The sequence below is a fragment of the Littorina saxatilis genome, linkage group LG5 (genome assembly GCF_037325665.1).
Source record: "Littorina saxatilis isolate snail1 linkage group LG5, US_GU_Lsax_2.0, whole genome shotgun sequence".
Classification (NCBI taxonomy): Eukaryota; Metazoa; Mollusca; class Gastropoda; order Littorinimorpha; family Littorinidae; genus Littorina; species Littorina saxatilis.
The window spans coordinates 8,570,689-8,588,568 of NC_090249.1; the positions used below are offsets into that span (position 1 = coordinate 8,570,689).

The 17,880-nt window shown below is 37.9% G+C and overlaps 2 long non-coding RNA genes across 2 annotated transcripts; one reads left to right on the plus strand and one right to left on the minus strand.

Annotated features, from left to right (window-relative positions):
* Window positions 1-10,873: 10,873 nt before the first annotated feature.
* LOC138966234 (uncharacterized) lies at window positions 10,874-13,133 on the plus strand. The gene is made up of 3 exons (XR_011455645.1): window positions 10,874-11,227; window positions 12,372-12,546; window positions 12,985-13,133. It is a non-coding gene; the product is annotated as an uncharacterized lncRNA (long non-coding RNA).
* Window positions 13,134-13,227: 94 nt separating this feature from the next.
* Window positions 13,228-17,380, minus strand: LOC138966235 (uncharacterized). The gene is made up of 3 exons (XR_011455646.1): window positions 16,752-17,380; window positions 15,989-16,152; window positions 13,228-13,367 (listed from the first exon to the last, which is right to left on the minus strand). It is a non-coding gene; the product is annotated as an uncharacterized lncRNA (long non-coding RNA).
* Window positions 17,381-17,880: the final 500 nt, after the last annotated feature.

Below are 17,880 nucleotides of genomic sequence, written 5' to 3' on the forward strand. Positions count from 1 at the left end.
TTGGAATCAGGAACCGACAAGGAATAAGATGAAAGTGTTTTTAAATTGATTTCGAAAATTTAATTTTGATCATAATTTTTATATTTTTAATTTTCAGAGCTTGTTTTTAATCCAAATATAACATATTTATATGTTTTTGGAATCAGGAAATGATGAAGAATAAGATGAACGTAAATTTGGATCGTTTTATAAAACAATTTTTTTTTTTACAATTTTCAGATTTTTAATGACCAAAGTCATTAATTAATTGTTAAGCCACCAAGCTGAAATGCAATACCGAAGTCCGGCCTTCGTCAAAAAATGCTTGGCCAAAGTTTCAATCAATTTGATTGAAAAATGAGGGTGTGACAGTGCCGCCTCAACTTTTACAAAAAGCCGGATATGACGTCATCAAAGACATTTATCGAAAAAAAGAAAAAAAATTCCGGGGATATCATTCCCAGGAACTCTCATGTAAAATTTCATAAAGATCGGTCCAGTAGTTTAGTCTGAATCGCTCTACACACACACACGCACAGACACACACACACACACACACACACACACATACACCACGAACCTCGTCTCGATTCCCCCTCTACGTTAAAACATTTAGTCAAAACTTGACTAAATGTAAAAAGCATTTGAAAAGGTTAGGAGGAAAATATTGTGTAGTGATATAGAAAATGGTGGTTTAAATATGATTGATTTGAAACACATGCAGTTTTCCTTTTTATTACAATGGGCTGTCAGACTGACATCCCGCGAAGTCACAGATAAGTGTAAATATGTGCCAAAGTCAGTGTTTTCAATGTACGGCTCAAATTGTGAATGTTTTTATTCAAATGTTGGTTTTCCAAGATTAAAAGGGAGTGAAATTGTCAAATCCAAATTTTGGAAAACTGTCTTGAAAACCTGGCTTGATAACAATGTATGTATTGATGATAATTTATTTAATCCGCTTTTATGGAATAACCAATATTTTGTTTATGCTGGAAATGTAATGTATTTTGAAGATTGGGCAAGAAAGAGTCTTGTTAGCGTATATGATGTTTTATATAGAAAAGAGTTTGTTTCCTATCAGTTCATTTGTGATGTTTTAGGAAAATCCCCACAGAGAATTTTGGAATATAACATGGTTCGCGCGGTTGTTGTATATGTTATTAATAAGATGATGCACGGAAAGGAAGAAATTAATTTGATGGATATCCCCTCATATCGTGGTAAAAAAGTACACAACGCACAACTGTTTAGAAAAGAATTAGTAAGCATGAAACTTATTGAACCGTGTGCAATAGATTTTGGAGGAGAAAATTTAATTATGAAATTGACAAGAAAGATTGGCTGATGAGTTTTTAATCGGTTAAAGAGACAAGGCTACGAGTATTACAATGGAAATTACTTCACAATATTTACCCCACAAATATCATGTTATGTAAAATGAAAGTTGTGGAGGACATAGTAATAGCAGAGACATACATTCTATCAATGTCTCTGGTAATAGCATTGACTATATAGAACACTTTTTTTCTTTTGCCCAGTGGTGCTTGAGTTTTGGAAACAAATTGAATGTTATATTTGGGTACATTTGGATAAACAGATAAAGTTAACAGTGCATGAAATCATGTTTGGAGTTAAAAATCGAAAAATGCATGCAACTCTGTTGAAAGAATTAAATTGTATGATTTTGGTTGCTAAAATGTGCATAAGTATTTATAAATAAGAAAACCAAGGCTCCAATGCCTCTTTTTACAATTAGTCAAGTTTTGACTAAATGTTTTAACATAGAGGGGGAATCGAGACGAGGATCGTGGTGTATGTGCGTGTGTGTGTGTGTGTGTGTGTGTGTGTGTGTGTGTGTGTGTGTGTGTGTGTGTGTGTGTGTGTGTGTGTGTGTGTGTGTCTGTATGTGCGTGTGTGTGTGTGTGTATAGCGATTCAGACCAAACTACTGAACCGATCTTTATGAAATTTGACATGAGAGTTCCTGGGAATGATATCCCCGGACGTTTTTTTCTTTTTTTTGATATATACTTTTGATGACGTCATATCCGGCTTTTTGTAAAAGTTGAGGCGGCACTGTCACACCCTCATTTTTCAATCAAATTAATTGAAATTTTTGTAAAGCAACTCTTCGACGAAGGCCGGACTTCGGTGTTGCATTTCAGCTTGGTGGCTTAAAAATTAATTAATGACTTTGGTCATTAAAAGTCTGAAAATTGTAATTACTTTTTTTTTATATAAAACGTTCATCTTATTCTACATCATTTCCTGATTCCAAAAACATATAAATATGTTATATTTGGATTAAAAACAAGCTCTGAAAATTAAAAATATAAAAATTATGATCAAAATTAAATTTTCGAAATCGATTTAAAAACAATTTCATCTTATTTCTTGACGGTTCCTGATTCCAAAAACATATAGATATGATATGTTTGGATTAAAAACACGCTCAGAAAGTTAAAACGAAGAGAGGTACAGAAAAGCGTGCTATGCAGCACAGCGAAACCACTACCGCGCTGAACAGGCTCGTCAGTTTCACTCCGTTTTGCACAAGCGGCGGACTACGGTCATTGTGAAAAAAATGCAGTGCGTTTAGTTTCATTCTGTGAGTTCCACAGCTTGACTAAATGTAGTAATTTCGCCTTACGCGACTTGTTGCATTTAGTCAAGTTTAATCGAGACGAGGGTCGTGGTGTATGTGTGTCTGTGCGTGTGTGTGTGTAGAGCGATTCAGAGTAAACTACTAAACCGATCTTCATGAAATTTTACATGAGAGTTCCTGGGTATGATATCCCCAGATGTTTTTTTTCATTTTTTTGATAAATGTCTTTGATGACGTCATATCCGGCTTTTTGTAAAAGTTGAGGCGGCACTGTCACACCCTCATTTTTCAATCAAATTGATTGAAATTTTGGCAAAGCAATCTTCGAGGAAGGCCGGACTTTGATATTGCATTTCAGCTTGGAGGCTTAAAAATTAATTGATGACTTTCGTCTTTAAAAATCTGAAAATTGTAATTAAAATTATTTTTTTATGAAACGATTCAAAATTACGTTCATCGTATTCTTCATTATTTTCTGATTCCAAAAACATATAAATATGTTATATTCGGATTAAAAACAAGCTCTGAAAATTAGAAATATAACAATTATGATTATAATTAACATTTCGGAATCGATTTAAAAACAATTTCGTCTTATTCCCTGTCGGTTCCTGATTCCAAAAACATATAGATGTGATATGTTTGGATTAAAAACACGCTCAGAAAGTTAAAACGAAGAGAGGTACAGAAAAGCGTGCTATGCAGCACAGTGCAACCACTACCGCGCTAAACAGGCTCGTTAATTTCACTGCCTTTTGCACGAGCGGCGGACTACGGTCATTGTGAAAAAATGCAGTGTTATATTCGAAAGGCAATTGCAGATCAGAAATATCTATTTTTGATTAAAAAGTTCCAAAACAAATATTTAATACAATTTTGTTTAATAAAAACAATTGTAAATATTACCTCCGCCGTCATTACCCCCCTGACACCCCCCCCTCCCTTTCACTCTCTCTCTTTCCCTCTCTCTTTCCCTCTCTCTCTCTCTCTTTCTCTCCCCCTCTCTCTGTCTCTGTCTCTCTATCAGTACAGAAAGATGTCTTTGTAATGAACTTGATTGTCAGAATGTATTGTCAGAATGTATTGTCAGAATGTATTCCAAATGAGTGTGGTCAATTATGTATCTATACATCCGTGGATGCCTTTCATTTGGTTCATGGATTTTAATACGATAGACTTTTTGAGTGGCAAATGTTAAGGATGAAAGAAAATATATTGTGAGTGACGGATGCATGTTATTCATTAAAAGCCCCACAATGATGTGCTTGGCAAAAAAAAAAAACTGCAAGTGTAAAATGTATGTTAAAGTTCTCTTTGAAGCTGTTGTAACATGTCAACACTCATCCTTTCTTGTGGAAGTTGCAAGGATGTTTTTCTCGTTATGAATAATCTTGTGTTAAGATCACATTCACTTTAAAGGCTTTTTTGACAGTAATACTTTACATCCCATGAGATGCTTCTTTGTCTCTGAAAATCTACAGTGACAATATTTCTTGTGTTTTCACACCAGCAGAGCTCACGCACACTTACATTTGTAGTCTTTTTTGCCGTGACTCAGGACAGCTTCTTCAACTGTCTATATGTGCGTATTCTTGCCCAAGGATTAAACATCCATGTTGTTAAAAACTAAATGTATTATAATAATAATAATAATAAATGAGCATTTATATAGCGCAACATCATAACTTTACAATTATGCTCTTTGCGCTTGACACATTTAAAATTAAAACACAGTTATACAAGCATTTACATCTACATTCATAGTCAGCAACGCTTAATTAAAAGCATACACCATCAAACATACATTACAAAAGATTCTTCCACTAAATAAGTAATAAAAACATGAATAAAATAGGTAGTGAAAACAAGGAAATACTAGCTGAATACCCTTAACTCAAACAGAACATATGTTATCAACAATACTGAAAACAGCCCTAGATGTTTATATACATTATCACATTATCACTAAAAAAAACAAATACACTACATGTAGCCTACTGATGGACTGAGAAAACAAAATCAGGGGTTGTATTTCTTGAAGAGGTGCGTTTTAAGTGCTCGTTTGAATGCTTGGGGTGACTGAGAGTGGCGGATGTGAAAGGGGAGAGAATTCCATTGTGTGGGTGCGCAGAAAGTAAAAGTGCGTTGTCCGTATGTTTTGGTTTTGGTGTGTGGAATGGTGAGGATGCGACAGTCAGAAGAGGCACGGAGTTGTCTTGCTGGAGAATAGACGGTGAGGAGTTCAGAGAAGTAAGCAGGAGACGAGCCAGAAAAGAAGTTAAAGCAGAGGGTGGACAGTTTGTAGTCAATGCGGGCTTGAATAGGTAACCAGTGCAGTGTGTGAAGAAGTGGTGTTGCGTGATCTCGTTTTCGTGCTTTCAGAATGAGGCGTGCTGCCGAGTTTTGGATTTTTGTAGTTTATGCAGGAGGTACAGAGGACAGCCAGAGAGAAGAGAGTTGCAGTAGTCAAGTTTAGAAAGAACAAAGGCACAGACAAGAGTGTTAGTTGTTTGAGAGGAGAGTGTGTGGCGAATGGTGCTGATCTTACGAAGCTCAAAATAAGCTGCTCTACAGACTAAAGATATATGTTTGTTAAGGGTCATGTCAGATGAAAGGGTGAATCCAAGGTTTCTAGCTGATGGTGAGAAAAGAATGTCGGTGTTGCCTATTTGAACAGAAACAGGTTGGGGAGATGGAAATGTAGTGTTCTTCTTTTTGAACAGTAAGACTTCAGTCTTATCATCATTCAGCTTAAGTTTGTTATCGACCATCCAAGATTTAACATCAGTGATGCATGTCTGAATGGTCTGGATGGCGGAATGTGTCTCTGCAGGGGGACTGGGTTTATACAGCTGGGTGTCATCAGCAAAAAACTGATTTAAAACAGAATGGTTTTGAATCAGTGTAGATAGGGGCTTAGTGTACATGATGAAAAGGATGGGACCGAGTACTGAACCTTGAGGAACACCGAAAGAAAGTGGGGCTGGAGCAGACATCTGGCCATCGACAAGCACAGCCAATGAGATAGGACTCAAGCCATGCTAGCGGTGAACCGGAGATGCCGTACAGAGTCTGAAGTATATGGAGAAGCGTGACATGGTCAATCGTGTCGAACGCTGCAGAAAGGTCAAGTAGGGTAAGCACTGACACATCACCACCATCCAAAGCAGACAGAATGTCACTGATTACTTTAAGTAGGGCTGTTTCAGTACAGTGAGAAGGGCGATAAGCGGACTGAGAGTGCGATATCAAATCATGGGTGTTCAAATATATATGACAACAGCTGCTTCAAAACTACCTTTTCAAAAACTTTGGACAAGAATGATAAATTAGATACAGGACAATAGTTCTTCAAAATATTGACATCAAGACAAGGTTTTTTGAGAAGTGGTTTGACAAGTGCAGTTTTGAACAATGATGGAAAAATACCAGATAACAGGCTATCATTGACAATTTGAGTAAGAGTTGGCAACAACACATCAAGATTCTCAAAAAGCAGTGGTGTGGGTATGGCATCAAGTGGACAAGTTGTTGGTTTGGACTTTAGAATAATGGATCTAAGGTCTTTTTCACTGATTGGCTGAAATGAGGGAAAAGAACAATCAGTGGGAACATCAACATGACTGGAGGAAGCAGAATGTGCACCCATCTGATCAAGTTCAGAACGAATATCTGAAACCTTCTTGATAAAATAATCACTGAATACATCTATTACAAAGACTTCCCTTTGTTTTTATTAATTGTTCACTACAGAAATGTGTGTTGTTGTCATGGGATACAAATGATACCTCCGCGCTGAAGGTAGGCTAGAAGTGTGTGATTTTGGAATGCAGCAAAAGAGCAATTTGCAGTATGCAATATAACTACTTCTCTAGCTAACAAGGAGGTATTCAGTTTTGTAGTTTCCTTATGAAAGCAAAGGCAAAACATTTAAAACTCCCAAAAAGATAAGTTTTCCTTGTAGGTTACAATATTACCATAACACTGACAACATTGTTATGTATTTTTAATTAAGAAGGTCCTATTTATTAGTGTTCTAAATTAAGTACGAAAGAGGAGGTAAAATATTTGAAAACACTCGAATCGAAAATGTTTCCTTTTGAATGGAATGATATTCAACAGTGGTAACTAGAAATCTTATGAGACTGCAGGAACCATCAGGTGCTGAGAGAGGAAATCTGGCCATTGCTGGAGTCCCTGCACAACAAGCTGTACGGGCCAGTGGCTGCGCTGCAGAGGACCACTGATTATATCTCAAGATCTGGACTCCAAGTGTGATCGGCGATCGAAAAGAAGAAGACTAGAAATCTTGTTGACCAGTAGAAAGCAAACTATTTGCAAAACAGGAAGTTTTTGAGACAATGAATGTAGCATTTGGGAGTGTTTTGGCAAGGTTGTCCTTGCGTATTAAGAAAAAGTAAACTCTTAGTTGGCTGACTCAATTACACTCGACTCAATTACGGTCAAGCAAGGTACTTAAACACTTGACAACGATAGTAACATTTTTAGAAACATCTCATGTCTTCAACTCGGAATGCTGGTACGGTGTTTTTTCCCCATAACAGGCCATCTATTTGCTGTGTTGTTGTTTGTGGATTTCTTGTCATACCGTGTCCATTGTGTATAATTCACCCTCATAATACACAATGACAAAGAACCTTATGTTTTATTTTGACCAATGTAGGAACATTGTTTGAGTAATGAGGAACTGCAGGGTATAGGTACAGCTTGTGTTACGAGCCAATCTATACATTTCTGTGTGTAGCAACATAATATATGATTCATGTGTGTGGTATTGTGTATTATCCTACATACTTGAGAGGAACCACCCATGTCAAAAATAACTGTCGCTTCGCACGTGTGTATATCATGTAAATGAGTTCCGGTCAAACTTCATGTAGCTTGGCTGAGACCTCAGAAGTACGTGTGTACTTGTGTACAGGTGAATAAAGGCGTTGTGTTAAAAAAATTTTTTTAAAAAAACAACAACTTTGCGCTACGCGATTCTAGAAATGTACCGCGCGCACAGTGAGAATTCGGCTCTTTCTTAGAATGCGATGTAAAATGATACAAGTCATATATTAGCCTATAATGATCCTTGTGTGTTAAAAATGCATCAATGCTTAGTCTTGAAAAAAACCAGATGCATTGTATAACGCACCAAACCAACGGCGAATTACAAAAACAAACAAGAGGCGAAGCCTTCAAGGCTCCCGTAAGAAATCAACAAACAGTAACACAAACTCATCCGTCACACACACACACACACACACACACACACACACACACACACACACACACACACACTCACGCACACACACACACACACACACACACACACACACACACAGTTAAAACTAACGCATCATATCAACTCCATGTATAATTTTCAAAAGAAGGCAAACAGATAAAATGACTGTGTATTTGTTGTTGGTGCAGTTGTCCTTCAATGAGATCTTGTGCAATCCTCACACACACACACACCCACACACACACAGGCACTGTGTTCATTTGCAAATCTTCCATCAGCTTATCTGTCTTTTGCACTGCAGACACTAAGCAATAGGTACCTGCCATGTGGCCACTTTTTCCACTGCTGTCCTCAGTCCCATACTTTTCATCAAGACTTGTCACCATGCCGAGTGGATCTAAATTCGGAAGTCTTCATGTGGCTGAGGCATATCTGACATAGCGTCGATCTTGTAGGTTAACCTCCTTTCTGAAACAAATGGCAAAATGCGATTAGTTATGATGACTACAACCTACACAAATATAAACAGTGTTTTGAAACAGAATAGTCAGGTTATACAAGCCACTTTACCTATGTGAACAGCTCAGATCATGGGTAATTTTAACACCTTCACATTTATTAAATGCTTATTTTATAGCCATCCATTGAATTGAGAAGAAAACAAAGCATACTAAACTGCTAAGCATGAATCAAACAATAAGAAAATAAAAAGAACCAACAGCATCGTTTTGTATGTGTGGGTAGTAAACACGTTTTATTTACAAAACACGGCAGAAAATGGCGACAAATTTGTTGCACAGCGACAGGTCACTTTCTTCAACCAAGGCCAGTACTTTCATACATGACAAAGGAAAGCAAATATGGCCTGAATAATAAAGTTATAGTGTTCCTTTGCGTGTCTGAGTGATAAACTGTTTTAACCAACTATCTTCTGAAACGTAATTGCACTCAGCAGATTTGTCTTCCTCTCATAACTTTCGTGTCACACGGTCTTTGCGACAAACAGATAGATCGCATTCTCGCAGAAAATCATTGACAACACAGACCAGTCATTTTTAGCATTGCATTTGGGAAGGGCTACTATTATAGTGTGTTTTAAGAAAGAAAAACATTACAGTATCGGCAGAACACGACCAAATGAGTTTTCGTGTCACAGCGTTATGGGCGTGAGATTGTTTAGACTTTTTGTTCTCACACTGTAGCAAAATCATTGACAACACAGACAAGTCAGTTTTAGCATAGACATTGGGAAAGGCTACTAATATCGTGTGTTTTAGGAAAGAAAAACATTATAGTATCGGCAGAACACACGACCAAATCATGACAAATGAGTTTGCGTTTTGGGCGTTATGGGCGTTTTTTCACACTGCAGATCATATCTCAAAAACTACGGAGTGGATCTTTATGAAATTTGATATGGATATTTTTGACTGGATTTTCTCATAGAAGGTTTTTCCGTTTATTGATAGGACAGTTTGATGACGTCATATTTTACCGTTTGCCAAAAGGTCGAGGCAGCACTTTCACAGTTACAGTTTTTCATCAATTTGATCGAATTTCTTATCACACAATCTCAGATCTAAGCCGGATTATGGGATTGCATTTCAGTTTGGTCACTTAAAGTTTTGTTATTGAAATGTTTGTTCGAAATATGTCATTTTTTCAAATTTTTAAAAACTAATATTTCAAACAAAAAATGTATATTGGTGTATTCCCTATTGCGTCCTGTATCTAACACTATATAGTTTTGTTGTTTTGTATTGATAATTATGCTTACAAATGAAGAAAACCGATAAATAACCACTATCTTTATTTATGAAAAAAGACACTTAAAAACAACTTCTATCCATTCCTTACCATTTTCTGATTCCAAATATATATAGTTTCATGGTGTTTGACGTTGAAAATAGGCTAAAACTTAACAAACTCGGATCGTTGAATGGAAATTATACTTCCAAGCTCCGTGCAGCTGACAACATGATAAAAACACGTCATTTCAAGTGTGGAACACGCTCATGACGTCATACTGAAAGGTGATGAATTATGGCTTCACCTTGCGATGTTTCATTTCAAACATGGTAACATTTTTAAAGGGGTTTCTTTCTCAGATTTCTGTTTGCCCTCTGTCTGCCCTCTGTCTGTCTCTCTGTGTCTCCGTCTGTCTGACTGATTCAATTAAATGTGTAATTACTTAGTTTTGCAAAAGTCAAACTAAGTAGGATATACCTAATTGATTCAGGTCTCTAAATTCTTATTGTAAAATTGTGAGTTTTATTCAAAACAAATTTAATTGGTGTTTTAAACTCAATAATGGGGCATGCTGTGATGAGTAGAAGAATGTGTGCTTACGAGCAGAAAAAGCCCATCAAAGTCAAGAATCGTGTTTTTCTTTTTCTATTTTCACCTTGTAGCTTCATACAGACACTAAGCAACAGTGTAGTTGTCCACTTCCAGTGCAATATCTTGTACTTTAATTTTGACCATCTGTGTAACACTTTATTGACCCATGATCTGAGCTGTTCACCTATGCAGCATGGTAACCCTACAATATGCGAAACATGTCAACTGACTGCAGCAGCCTGGTTCTTAAAATAATTCTGACGGTCAACACAACCAACACACTATTCACATTCCATTTTAAGGAACAACGGAGGTACTATCTGAGGGTCTTGTTTAAATGATAACGATCAACTCTCAGGAGGGAAAAAACAAGAGAGGAAAAAAGAAACCACATCAACCGCAGAAAAATACAGAATCACTGTGACACATGTCATGTACCATTATTTACAAACAAATGCCACAGCAAGCTTTGTCTCAAAATTCTCATTCTACCTTCTGTCCGAAAGAATCTAATCTTACGTTGTACTGCCTTGAAAGAAAATGCCAACAAAGACAAGAAAGCTGTTGCAAGGTAAGCTTACCAAACGTTACATAGCGAATCATGATAGTGCGTAAACAGCAAACAGTAGGCCCTACAATCAAAGAGAGAATCGAGTCTGGAATGAAACGCGATACAGATCTAGCATTTAAAGGAAAAGTCCAAGGTTTAGGGTCACTTTTGATATGTTGACCCTCTTAATTCATCAACCACAAATGCGTGTGTAAAAATGAACACAGAAATCCAAAAAGTATACTTTGACTCGTTTTTGGTTGTTCTGAATCGTTCCATCGCGCGCGCAGTCTTGGCTCATGACCTTGTGCACATACGTGTGCTACGTCACGAGCCTTGAACAACAAACATGGCCGGCTCAAGCAGTGAGGAAGACAAGTGGAATACGGACCGGTTTTCAGCCAGCCTGAGGTTTTAGCGTGCCCGTTTGAGCCTCTTCGTCGTCAAAATGCTGGCGAGGCCACAAGGAACAGAGCCAGCATAAGCGGCAATACGAAATGGTATGTGATTCTCTTTGTTGTGATGTTGACACACTACTACTACTACTAGTCCGTAGTCGCTACCTCTTGCATGCTAGATCGAAGTCAGGTGTGTTTTTCACAGATCAGTTGATGTGCTTCCACAGATCTGTAAGCATGTAAAGATAATTGATTTATGCTATTATTTCAGGCATCTGGTGTTGTTTATTTTCCTATCTTTAATCAAGGATTTCGTCCTTGAACTGCCCAGTTTAGAATAAATGTTTCCACAGTGATGTTCACACGCGACTAAGCTATCCTTATTTTCTCTTGGAATTCTGAGTAATTCTTCAGTCACACAACGAAACATGTAGACAGCAAGTTAACAGTGCGCAAAGCCTGTTTCTTGCGGACAAAACTGCAATTATCCTGGTATTTTTATTTGCGACAGTAAGACACTACATGACATCGACACCATTAAACAGTGAAACTTTTTGAAATGGCAGTGGGCTGCTTTCATGTGCTAATACTAATAGTGATCCTGACATTTTTCTTGCGAAACGGTCAAAGGGAAGTAATAAATGAATTTCGTTTGTTAAACGAGCACACGTGATTTCCGATCTCAAACTAGATCTGAAATCATAAGATTTTCTGAGCAGTGGCGAAACGCTGATGGCTAGTAGTAGTGATATCGCAAGCCGTTTTGGAAGCAAATAAGCACTGTCAGACATATGCTGAAACACGATTACAGCAGTTCAAACTTTTTGATCATTGATTTTTAGGAGTACGCAATATCGGACAGTCACACTACAAAAAGACAATGCGTTAGTGCATAGATCGGTATTCTCAAACGTCACGAACAGACAGTACGTTGCTACTATATTATTTTACTGTATTAACAAAACCTCACAGTCCCATTAAAAATGTGTGGTGTGTGCCGAAAAACAACCATATGAGATTCAGTCAGTGGGACCCTGAATCTACCTGGGGTTAAATCGGGTTATAGACTCTCATTGCATGAATTTTTAAACTGAATATACATTACATGTACTACTGTTCGTGTTGTTTTTGTGATCCAGTGCAATTTCTGTGTATACCTTAGAATCTCAAGGTAATTTTTGAACGGGGCATACAGATGATACATGTTGCCATGATCACAGAGTGATACGTGTATTTTGCTTATCAGGTGTCAGTGCAGAAACTCCAAGAGGGAACGAAATTCAAATATCTGGAAAACCTGGATGAGGAGATAGACAGCCTAACAGCACATATTCCTATGTTTGCTCGGACATCTACTACCTTCAAACTGCTTACTATGCGTACACACAGGAATATGGACGACTCAACCTTGATCAAAATGGGTAAGTAACACAACACAAACAGATGATTTCCATTATGATAGATTTATTTATCTGAAAGTAAAATTGACAACAGAGTGTACAATTTGTTTTCAAATACGAAAATATCACATTGGGTTAAAAAAAACAACAACACCATCATATAATATATCATTAAAACTATTCTTTATTTCTAAACACATACATATCAGCATAGTTTATTCATGTAAACATCCTCATTTCGGTTCCCAGTCTATCTGAAATCAAGGTAAGATATGCCAACAAAAATAGCGATCACACAGTGCTTCAGCATGAATTTGAAAACCTGCTCTACGTCACATAGACACAGCATGTCTTATGATTCTATCCACCCTCTCCAAACAAACACGTACACGTTTTCTCTTGTACGAATGTCTTAAAAGCTCAAACTAAGCTGCTGTTTTATTCTGTCTTGCTTTGCAGGAAATACAGGCACGTCGCTTACCCATAACAGGCAGCTGGTGCGCTAGCGAGTGGGGTTTCTCAGCAGAAGCATCAGAGTACCATTACCAACCTGTGCAGTCAAAACAATCAGAAATACCTTCCCAAACGGATGAAGAGTGGGGTTCAAACTCCCTGAGCTACAGAAGGCTGAAATATACTTTTACAAATCGTGTGACTGTGTTGAACAGATTCCTGCATGGTTTGAAGATGATACTGGGTTGTCACGTGGTCCGGTACATGGTTCACATTCTGCAACATTTTGTTCCAGACTTTTTTCACTGTTGGTCTACTCCTGCATCAGGTAGTCAGTCCATGAGCCGGTCAGCATAGCCTGTGTCCAGTATTGTCCGTTTGCCTGTTGCCTCAAACATGGTTGTTTGGAAGTAACTAACGATCTCTGCACACATTTTAACATGTGAATAATAACAGAAAAAGTTTGTCAAAAGTATACATAGTTTAATTTGCATTTACTTCAAGGCCAGACTTTCTTCTCGTTCATTATTTCTTCATAAAGATTCTGGAAATTAACAAAATGTTTCCCCTATCAAGGCCTCCTAACTTTTTTTTTTAAATGCAGGTCGGTTTGTTGTCATCTGTGCATTACTACCTCTTGCCACCCGTGCGGTCATTGCCACCAGGTATCTCAACAATCAAACCGTCTATACAGGCTTAAAGGCACGTCCTTTTTCAAAACAGGATTGCTCACTACACAGATCTGCGAAGACTTTTACATAGAAAAAAAAATCTCTTGACTTGAACATATACCAGGAATAAACATCCTGACTGGTTTTTGGAGCTGGATTTTCTTAGGGAATGTTTTACACGTGTGGCGTTAAAGAAATTAATTCATAAAATTCTACATTCGCAAAGAGAGTACCCATACAGAGTGTTCAGTTCTGGTATTTTTCAAAACGGAAGGATGGCCATATCCCATGTAAAAGCCTGGTAAGATTTGAGATTTTGAACCCAATCGTTTACACGGGAAGGGCTGTCCATTTAAGAGGACGCATCCATGCCTGGATGAGAAATACACTGATAACACAGAAAAAGCACGAGTTTAACCTGCATATTCACAAAACTGGTTCAGAGGCCCGGTAAAGGGAACACATGTTAGTTATTTTAAGAGAACATCACGAAGACCTAATTATTAAATTAAAGCCTTTCTGCACGAATGTACATCTTCTATGAATTATATTCTAAAACGCCACATGTGTAATTCATTCCACACACAAAATCCAGCTCCAAGAAACAGTGAGGCTGTTGATCATTGGTATGTGTTCAAGTCGACAGATGATTTTTCCTGTGTAAACTGAGCCTTGGCAGATCTGATATAGTGAGCAAAGACCTGCATTCTTTTAAACGTGTTCAGAGGCCTTGAAATGGTTAAACATTTTGTTTATAAATTTAAAGTAGTCTTTATGAAGAAAAAATTAACAATAAGGAAGGCAAATGGGTTGAAATGCAAATTAGATTCCTTTTGACGAACTTTTTATGTTCTTCTTCACGTGCTACATTATGCGTACGTAGATCACAAGATATTTTCGAAAAAAATTCATAGATAAGCCAATCTGCAAACGGACAAAAATTCACAATATTTATGAAGCCAATAAATTTGACTCAAGAACAAAGCTTATGTGTTTGAGGTGATGTGCATGGGTATGAATGTTGAATGAGTCCGTCAAAGATACCCTCCATGTCGCCTTACAGTGGAACCTACCATTAAAATTATACCACCTTAAATTACCTTGCTCTTTCAAATGTACTGCTTAAAGTTAAACTTCTTGAACATGCAACTCTTGCTGTCTACCATAAAGACCATCAGGTCAACAACTACATACTCGTGAATGTTTCGTGATGGTCTATAATTAAAAATTTCAGAAAATACCCTTTTTGACTCACATGCGAAGCAAAAGTGAGTCTATGTACTCACCCGAGTCGTCCGTCCGTCCGTCCGTCCGTCCGGAAAACTTTAACGTTGGATATTTCTTGGACACTATTCAGTCTATCAGTACCAAATTTGGCAAGATGGTGTATGATGACAAGGCCCCAAAAAACATACATAGCATCTTGACCTTGCTTCAAGGTCAAGGTCGCAGGGGCCATAAATGTTGTCTAAAAAACAGCTATTTTTCACATTTTCCCCATTTTCTCTGAAGTTTTTGAGATTGAATACCTCACCTATATATGATATATAGGGCAAAGTAAGCCCCATCTTTTGATACCAGTTTGGTTTACCTTGCGTCAAGGTCACAGGAGCTCTTCAAAGTTGGATTGTATACATATTTTGAAGTGACCTTGACCCTGAACTATGGAAGATAACTGTTTCAAACTTAAAAATTATGTGGGGCACATGTTATGCTTTTATCATGAGACACATTTGGTCACATATGATCAAGGTCAAGGTCACTTTGACCCTTATGAAATGTGACCAAAATAAGGTAGTGAACCACTAAAAGTGACCATATCTCATGGTAGAAAGAGCCAATAAGCACCATTGTACTTCCTATGTCTTGAAGTAACAGCTTTGTGTTGCATGACCTTGGATGACCTTGACCTTGGGTCAAGGTCACATGTATTTTGGTAGGAAAAATGTGTAAAGCAGTTCTTAGTGTATGATGTCATTGCTAGGTTTAGTTATTTGACCTTGACCCTAAAGGTCAAGGTCATGTAAAGGTCAAGGTCAAGCATGTGAGTCGTATGGGCTTTGCCCTTCTTGTTTATATTTTTTATTCGGAAGCATACTAACTTTATTTGAAACTACTTCGACAGATATAGTTTTGCATGTTGACGGGAGGTGAGTTACGAAAGAAATTCAATCCATATGTCGCTCAGCACAGAAAGCATAAACGATTAACATGAGTAGAAATGAACTTGTACTTGTTTTCATAATGTATTATTTGGATGGTATCTGTCAAAGACACTTTCTAGTTTTTTGCAAAGCTAGAATAAGGCACTCATTTTCAAAACAAAACAAAAATCTTACGATGAATGGCACGTTGGTTTTCTCCTGTGGTGATTCTGGACGGTAGGAACAGGACTGGTCAACAGTTGCGTTGTGATCACGGAGAACCGGGAAATCTGGAATGGTCACGGTGTCTGTGTCTAGTGACCTGTTCTGACCAGTGGCCGTGAGTGATGATGAAAGGTCTGGAAGTAAAAGAAGAGAGAAAATGAGTGTGAGTATAAATCAATTCGAAAGTATGCTTCTGATCTATACAGTACACTGAACATTTAGACACCCTCTGGAAGTCGTCTGGATGTGTATCCATGTTGTAGCAATTAGACTGGTTTTGCGTCTCTCAGTCAATGCAGAAAGATTAATTCCCTGCACAATTCGTAATCTTCTTGTCTCTAGCATGCAGGTGTCTGTTTACCTTACCGGTTGCACATCCACCAAAAGTTTAGATCTGGTAAAAATAGCATTAAACCATGATTCCAGCAAACGCTGCCAATTTCGTGAATTGATATCAGGGGATAGTTTGTGACTGAATGGAATAGATAACGTGACACACGCATTGTCTTACGTGTCCACAACCCTGACTACTTTTTACATTTAGTCAAGTTTTGTTACTCTTACTCTTAGCTCAGCTCAGACCGTTCTGTAACTCTGTAGATCTAGCCTGTGGCGCATCTGTACTCCAGCGAATATCAGCCGGACCCAGACACACTGTTCTGCACCAATTCGTATTCGCTGCGCAGCAAAACAATGTTTACGTATGCATGAAAATAAAAGCATGTACTCTGACCTTCAACGCATTCCTTCTTGTGAGATAATCCGCTGTTCGTATGTCGCCTCGGGGTTTCGATGGCTTGTCGTAATACTGCCCTCTCCGGACTTTTATGAAGGGAAGACACTGCCAGTGGTCAACACATTTGTTTCAGGGATGAAACGCCAACTTTTGTGCTGCAGAAAAATGGCGAAATCTGTGTCCAGAAAGTGCCCGACACTTTGAAATCTGCACGCTTGTGCTGCACACATCTCTTCCATTTCCACAAGAGACTCAGAGTTTTATGAGGGAAAGTTAGTGTGCTATGAAATGCCTGGAGACATTGACGAGTTGTTGCAGTTTGCGGCTGCTCTCCACCGAGGCATTCTTTTCGGGCATACAGTGGTGACTTTTCTGTGTGAAAATCAAGCTGGTACTAGTGGTAGAATCAACACAATAACTTGTGACGTCACAGTGCACCGACGTCACAGTGCACCGAAAACCACGTGACCACTACTTGACCCCAGGCGACTTGTCTTGGTTAGCCCCGCAACACTAAATCTTCAACTACAACAACAACAATTTTTTTTCAATTTTTAAAATATTTTTCCAGAGATGTTTGTAACATTTGGCATTCGATTTTCAAGTTTTTGGAGATACTTAAAAACCTTGGATTTTTTCTTTAAAAACTGTCTTTCAAGTTCAAGGAAGTTGTTGCAAGGTAAGACTTACTAAATTGTACAGACAAAACCATGACAGTGCATGTTTTGAATCTGAGGAAAAAATCGTGATCATTATATTTAGTCAAGTTTTGACTAAATATTTTAACATCGAGGGGGAATCGAAACGAGGGTCGTGGTGTATGTGCGTGTGTCTGTGTGTGTGTGTGTGTGTGTGTGTGTGTGTAGAGCGATTCAGACTAAACTACTGGACCGATCTTTATGAAATTTGACATGAGAGTTCCTGGGTATGAAATCCCCGAACGTTTTTTTCATTTTTTTGATAAATGTCTTTGATGACGTCATATCCGGCTTTTCGTGAAAGTTGAGGCGGCACTGTCACGCCCTCATTTTTCAACCAAATTGGTTGAAATTTTGGTCAAGTACTCTTCGACGAAGCCCGGGGTTCGGTATTGCATTTCAGCTTGGTGGCTTAAAAATTAATTAAT